The sequence below is a fragment of the Pteropus vampyrus genome, unplaced genomic scaffold, assembly GCF_000151845.1.
Source record: "Pteropus vampyrus isolate Shadow unplaced genomic scaffold, Pvam_2.0 Scaffold7, whole genome shotgun sequence".
Taxonomy (NCBI): Eukaryota; Metazoa; Chordata; class Mammalia; order Chiroptera; family Pteropodidae; genus Pteropus; species Pteropus vampyrus.
The window spans coordinates 12,473,060-12,481,362 of record NW_011888788.1 but is presented as its reverse complement, the minus strand read 5'-3'; the positions used below and the strand labels follow the sequence as shown (position 1 = coordinate 12,481,362).

At 36.3% G+C, this 8,303-nt stretch overlaps 1 pseudogene; it reads left to right on the top strand.

Moving 5' to 3' along the window:
- Positions 1-6,527: 6,527 nt before the first annotated feature.
- On the top strand, positions 6,528-6,646 carry LOC111746985 (annotated as a pseudogene).
- The last annotated feature ends 1,657 nt before the right edge of the window (positions 6,647-8,303 follow it).

Here is an 8,303-nt window from a genome sequence, read left to right as displayed (position 1 = left end):
AGAAAAAGAAAGAATCTCAAAAGCAGCAAGAGAAAGGCAGTTGGTTTACCTACAAGGAAGTCCCTATAAGAATGTCAGCTAAATTCTCAAAAGTAACTTTGCAGGCCAGAAGAGATTGTCATGAAATATTCAAAGTGATGAAAAGTAAGGAACTACAACCAAGACAACTCTACACAGAAAAACTATCATTTAAAATTGAAGGAGATATAAATAGCATCCCAGACAGGAAAAAGCTAAAGGAATTCGTCACCTCCAAACCAGTACTGCAACAAATGTTAAAGAGACTTCTTTAAGAAGAAAAAAAAAATCAAGAATACAAATAATAAAATAGCAATGACTACACATCTATCAATTACTTTAAATGTATATAGATTAAATGCTCCAATCAAAAGATATAAGGTAGCTGAATGAATAAGAAAACAAGACTCATACATACATTGTCTATAAGTGACCAACTTAGGATGGAAAGATGCACATACTGAAAGAAAAAGAATGGAAAAAGATATTTCATGCAAACAAAAACAAAAAATGCTAGGGTATCAATACTTACATCAGACAAAATAGACTTTAAAACAAAGGTTATGAAAAGAGTCAAAGAGAGGCATTACATAATGATAAAGGGATCAATCCAGCAAGAAGATATAACCCTTATAAATATTTATGCACCCAACATAGGAGCACCTAAATACATAAAGCAAATATTTATTAACCAACATAAGAAGAGAGATTGACAGCAATATAGTCATAGTAGGGAATTTTAACATTAATGTACAGATATTACAGACAGAACATCAACATTGCCTTTATCCTGATTCCAAAGTCAGACAAAGACTGCAAAAAAAAGAAAATTGTAGGCCAATTATCCTGATAAATATTGATGCGAAACCTCAACAAAATATTAGCAAACCATATTAACCAATACATTAAAAAGATCATACACCCCGATCAAGTTGGTTTTATTCCTGGGGTGCAAGATTGTTTTAGTATCCACAAATCAATTAACATGATAAACAACATAAACAAATGAAAGATAAAAATCATATGATAATATCAGTAGATACAGGAAAAAAGCATTTGACAAAATCCAGCATTCATTTGTGGTAAAAATTCTCAGCAAAGTTGGAATAGAGGGAACACACCTCAACATGATAAAGGCCATGTAGGACAAACCCACAGCTAACATCATACTTAATGAGAAAAAGTTAAAAGCATTTTCCTTACAATCAGGAAGAGACAAGGATGTCCACTTTCACCACTTTTATTCAATATAATATTGTAAGTTCTAGCCACAGCAATCAGACAAGAGAAAGAAATAAAAAGCATCCAAATTGGAAAAGAAGTAAAACTGTTGTTATATGCAGATAACATGATATTATATACAGAGAACCCTAAAGTTTCCACCAAAAAACTATTAGAACTGATAAATGAATTCAATAATAACAACTGAATTCAGAACAACTAATATTCAGAAATCAGTTGCATTTTCATACAATAATGAATTATCTGAAAGAGAAATTAAGAAAATAATTTCATTTACAATTGCATTGAAAAATAAAAAATAAAATACCTAGGAATAAATTTAACCAAAAAGGTAAAAGATTTGTACTTGGAAAATTATAAGACATTAAAGAAAGGAATTGAAGAAGATACAAATAAATAGAAGCATATACCGTGAATAGGAAGAATTAACATTGTTAAAATGTCCATACTACCCAAAGCAATCTATAGATTCAATGTAATTCCTATCAAAATACTAATGGCATTTTTCATAGAACTGGAACAAATAATCCTAAAATTTATGTGGAACCTCAAAAGTCCCCAAATAGCCACAGCAATCTTTAAAATGAACAAAGTTGGAGGCATTACAGTACCTGATATCAAAACTATACTATGAAGCAATAATAATCAAAACAACATGGTACTGGCAGAAAAACAGACATATAAATCAGTGGAACAGAATAGAGAGCCCAGAAATAAACCCAAACCTAAACCCAAACCTATATGGCCAATTAATCCATGAAAAAAAGGCAAAAATACACAATGGGGTAAAGACAGTCTATTCAAAAAATGGTGTTGGGAAAACTGGACAGATACATGCAAAAAAAAATTTTTTTTAATCTTGATCACCTTCTTACACCACATACAAAAATAAACTCAAAATGGATTAAATACTTAAAAGTAAGACCTGAAATCATAAAACTCCTAGAAGAAAACATAAGCAATAAATTCTGACATTGCTCTTAAAATATTTTTTTCTGATATGCAGCCTCGGGAGATAGAAACAATAGAAAAAACAAAAATTTTTTGTGCTGCAAAGAAAACCATCAACAAAATAAAAACACAACCTACTGAATGGAAGAAGATATTTTCCAATGATGTATCCAAAATTTATTTTAAAAATTCATACAACTCAACACCATAAAACAAACAATCCAACTAAAGATTGGTCAGAGGACCTGAATCGGCATCTCTCCAAAGAGGATACACAGATGGCCAACAGACATTTGAAAAGATGTTCAATGTCACCAATCATCAGAGTAATGTAAATTAAAACCACAATGAGATATGACCTCACAGCTGTCAGAATGGCCATCATCAATAAATCAACAATCAACAAGTATTGGCGAGGTTGTGAAGAAAAAGGAACCCTCCTGCACTGTTAGTGAGATTGCAGATTGTTACAGGACCACTATGGAAAACAGGGAAAACAGTTTGGAGGTTCCTCAAAAACCTAAAAATATAACTATCTTATGACCCAGCAATTGCACTTATGGATATTTATCCGAAGAAAACCAAAATTCTAATTTGGAAAGATATAGACACCCCTATGTTCACAACAGCACTACTTTCAATCGGCGACTGGATAAAGAAGTGGTACATATATACAATGAATATTACTTAGCTATAAAAATAAAATCTTACTATTTGCAACAAAATGAATGCACCTAAAGGATATTATGCTAAGTATTATGCTAAGTGAAATAAGTCAGACAGAGAAAGACAAATACTATATGATTTCACTTATATGTGGAATCTAAAGAACAAAATAAACCAACAAACAAAACAAAATAGACTCATAGATACAGAGAACAAACTGGTAATTGCCAGATGGGAGGAGGGTTGGGAGAGGGGCTGGCTGAATAAGGTGAAGGGATTGAGAAGTATAAATGGATATTTACAAAATAGTCATGGAGATGTGAAGTACAGCATACGGAATATAAACAATAGGATTTTAATAGCTACATATGGCACCAGGCAGCTACTAGACTAATTGAGGTGATCTCTTCTTACATTATATAAATGCCTAACTTAACCCCTATGCTATACACCCAAAACTAATATAAAATAACATTGAATGTCAAGTCTAATTGAAAAATCAAAAGGGAAAAGGTGGAGAGGAATAAGAGGTTCCAATTTCCATGTATAAAACAAATAAGTCATGGGGACGTGGTGTACAGTATCAGGAATATAGTCAATGATGTGATAGTGCTGTATGTTGCCAGATGATTGCTGGGCTTGTCATTGTGATCACTTTTTTAGGTATATAGATGTTGAATAACTGTGATGCATACCTGAAACTAATACAATACTATATGTCAGCTATATTTTAATCAACAATTTTTTAAATCAACAAAAAATTAAAATAACTAGGAATAAATTTAACCAAGCAATTGCAAGACCTCTACATTGAAAACTACAAAATATTATTTAAGAAATAAAAGAAGACCTACATAAATGGGAAAAAAACTCATAGTCATGGATTGGAAGACAATTCTTAAGATGGCAATATTCTCAAAACTGATCTACAGATTCAATTTAATCCCCATCGAAATTTCGACTGTTTTTTTTTCTTGTATAAATAAACAAGCTGACTCTAAATTTACAAGAAAATATGCTAAATGAAAATTCCAGACAAAAAAAAAGAGCCACATATCATTTAATTCCATTTATAGAAAATGGCCGGAATAGGCAAATCCATGGAGAATAGCGGGTTGTGTTAGTCAACGGCCAGGAACATGATAGAATGGGAGGTAATGCTTAATAGGCACAGGGTATCTTTTTGGGTGATATACTCTGGAATTAGATAGTAGTAATTGTTGCACAGTATTGTGAACATACCACAAACTCTGGAACTGCACACTTTTCAATGATTAAAATGATGAACTTTAGGTTCTGTGAATTTTATTTCAAATAAAAATGAGAAAAGAAAAATGAATATGTCATAGAAGAGAAAACAAGAAGATCATTAAGTGTCTCTTAGGAATACCAAATTTAAAAATTTTAAATTCAGAATTTCAAATTTTTCAGAAAATATAATGAAAAGACTTTAAAATGAAACACATTCTGATCCACAATTGCCTTATTATAGAATAGCAGCTATGATAATGGGCTTCTAGCTTGACTATCTGAGGTCAAATCCTACTTGTGTGACGTCATTAAGTTATTTAAGCTTCTATGCCTCAAAATTACTATCTGTGCAATGAAAATTGTAAAATCACCCATCTCATAGAATCGATTTGAGATTTAATGAGGCAAGACAGTGCTAGCACTTAGTAGATACTCTGTTGTTAGTTATTATCCAAACCATTAAAAACGAATTCATGATTATTTTCACACAATGAAAACAATAAGATCCCATTAGCCCAAGTAGTTTTCCAGCTCCTGTTGAAAAGAAGCCACTATGTGAAGAAATTTCTGAGTGAAAAAGTCTGGAGTGTGTACATTAATCAGCTTTTGCTACTAAGTCTTGATTCATCACTTGCAGCTTTGTCTGCCGCACTTTCAAAATATCTTCCACCTTTTAAGAAAGTTTTCTTTTCCAGTCCTCTTTCCAAAATGAGATCTGTCCAATGACAATTTCTTTTTCAGAGAATCCTAAGCTGATATTCTCGATGGATTTAATGCAGAGACAAAATAAGCATCTTTGAAATCAATCTGACTTGGTGTGTCTCTGTACCCATGGACAGGGTGTGAGCACCCCACGGAAGATAACAAAGAAACTTCCTTTATTTTCTGTGTTAGTTACCTCTGCTCATATCACACAGACATTACAAACTACACAAACATTATGGCAAGCAGGGCCAAGCAAGAGGTTCCTGATCACATGACCAATTTCATGAGTCTCTTAGGTACTACCTAGCACCATCAGCACTTGCTCCTCCTTCCTAACCTTGGGACCTCCACCTGTGCCCATTTCTGCAGGAATTGTATGAGGTTAGTCTTCATGAAGTTTGCTTCACAACAGTAAACTATTGTCTTCTGGGCACTATTAGCCCAGCTGCAGTTTGGGCACTCTCCTGGTTTGATTACAGAGAGGGAGCACATACCTTGATATTTGATTCATTCATGCTTTTGTGTATTTGGGAGCAGGAATGCCAATCAACCCATTCTTTATTCATTGAAAAGTAGTTAGATATTTTATTAAGAATACATAAAATTGTACTTTTGTGATTTAATGTTATCTATCAGGTACTTTTCTCACCACTTTACTTATATTTTCTCATTGAACACCCATAGTAAGAATACTATCATCATCATCATCATCTTTTTCTCATAGATAAGAAAACAGACACAGCAAGGTTAAGCGGTCTTTCCAAGGTCAGACGGCTGTTAAATGGCAGAGCCAGAATCAGCTGTTCCACCAGACCAGTACAACAGAGAAGTCTGGCTCTAAGGGCTCTAGTGTCACAGTTGTAATTGCTATGCTAAGAAAGTTCAGACAACAGGTCACACTCTAGCATTGTTGACCAAGCGAAACAAAAGAGAAATCAAAGTTTAAGTAGTAAGTGTGCAGGCCAGGCAGATCGTGGTTTTGTTTTGCAAGGGATTCTGGAAAATGTAATTGTCTTAGCTTAGGTTCCTTCAAAAACAGACACTGAGATAAGGACTTGGGCACAAACAGTCTATTTGGGAGGCAATCCCAAAAGATAGAAGTGGATGAGTAGGGGAAGTGGACAAGGTAAAGAGAAAAGCTCGTGAAAGGAGCTTTAATGAGCAGCGTACTGTTCCGGGCAACTGGGATTTGGTCCTACAAGGGCTCGCTCAGACACATTGTAGAACACAGCTCAGAATTATTCCATCTGAAGATGAGAGGTTGTGGAATTTATCCACCAACTTCCACCCCTCATTGACCAAGGGCTGTACCCAGAGCAGATGCTCCTGCATGCCTGGGTCATACATATACCTGTCTTTCTGCAGCCTTAGAGAAGGAAGAACAGAAAGACAACATGTACACTTGATGCAGAACAAAGGAACAGTGCATGGACCTGTCTCTAGGGCTACAGTGAAATTAGATGGACCACCGAGGAGTAGCATGAGGCCTCACAAACACCTACAACAGGCATCCTTGTTCTGAGTGGTCTACGTACTGCTAAAATTCAGGAACTTGCTACTAAAAGAAGGAGGAGAAAGATTTGGGGAATCAACTGGTGATCTCTGTCAAATATTCCTTGACTTTTTTCTAGTTCTTTTTTAATAAAACCATCAACATGGAAACTAAAACCAGTATGATTTAAAGGTTGGGGCTAGTCTACGACCATGCCACCCTGAATGTGACTGATCCCATCTGATCTCGGAAGCTAAGCAGGTTTGGGCCTGGTTAGTACTTGGATGGGAAACCAGCTAGGAAGACCAGGTGCTGTATGCATTAAGGAAGGAAGGAAGGAAGGAAGGTAGGTTGGGACCAGAATGGCACTCGATATTTCTGTCAACATCTCCACAAGGAAAGGTATCATGCCAGATTGGGGCTCTCTTAACATCCAGAGCTTGGACCAGCTAATGCATTTGATAGACTCTGTCTCTTCAGGTATGTTCTTTGTCGTGAATGACATCTGAGCAACTCTCAGCAATAAGGGAGGAGGGCTAGTTATTGCTGCATAACAAATCACTCTTAAACGTAATGGCTTGTAACAACACTTCTTTTGCTTGGGAACCCACAGTGTGAGAAGTGCTTGGTGGGGACGGTCCCATGTGGCATCCCCTGGGGCAGCTAGGGGCTAGAACTTTCTGAAGCCTCACTCATTCACATGGCCATGGCTTGTGATATTGATGACAAGTGGTCAGTACTAGTTGTCGGTTAGGTCTGTGGGCAGAATACCTGCAGGGGCCTTTCTATGAGGCTGGTGGCAGGATTCCCAGGTCAAGAATTCCAAGAAAGCCAGAGAAAGCTGTATTGCCCTTTATGATTTATCCTTGTAAGTCACATGGCATCACTTCACTGTTGTCACAGGCCCACCCAGAGGCAAAGAGAAAGAATAAAGATACAACCCCCCCCCCACACACACACACACATACACACCCCTCTGTGCCCATTGTAAGAAGAGCCTGAGAGATGAGACATGTTGATGGAGTTATCTCTGGAAAATTCAAACTGCCACAGGGGACATGAGATTTATATAGATTATTTCTACCAACTACCCATATTGTGAGTGTGTGTGTGCATGTGTTGATTATTTTTCTCCTTTAATCTACCCACTTCCATGGGTTCCCTGCTGCCTAGAGTCTGACCTTGGAAAAAGCCTCTTACCTCTGATATCCCAGGCTCTGTGACATCTTGAGTAGTGTCAGCCTTTATTTAGTACTTTTTAATGAAATCTGCAGAGCTCTGAGAGTTATAAATCATATACCGAAAGTTTCGGCTTTGTGCTTAATGGCAAAGCTAAGATGAAATGCCTTCCTCTTGGGTTTCCAGCAAGTTATTAACTTGGGTTAGAAATATTACCACTCAGCAGTTTCCAAAGTTTTCTCTCTAATAACCTTTTCATCTTGTTAGTACACTTTATAGATTTCTTTCCTTTTTTTCCAAAATGAAGAAATCCAAATTATTCTTCTCTGATTACCCTGAAGAACTTACTTCTCCCAAGATTCTACTTCTTATGGTTCTCAACTCTGTTCAACGCAGTCTGCTCAGCCTCCTTCTCCTTACACCACATGCCTGAACCCTTACACAGATAACTGAGCACAGATCACTCACATGGCATGGTCCTCGCAATAGCAAACTTATCAGTTAGAAATTCATTGAGCTGCAAATAACTGAACCATCAGTAGTTTAACAAGTAGTGATTCATCAGTCTCACATAAACTATCCACAGATGGTTTCACTTCTAGTAGTAAGAGATTAGCTTATTATACAACCTTCTCACCAAGAACAATAAAAAAAAAGCTGGACAAATACATGACATATGTTTGAGCCATCAGAGAGTGACCGCAGCAGTGAGGAATTGCGCCAGATCCCAGGAAGAAGGGAAATGTGGAGACCTGAGTTCGCCAGGCCAGTACAACAGAGAGTGTGGGCACCAGCCTGT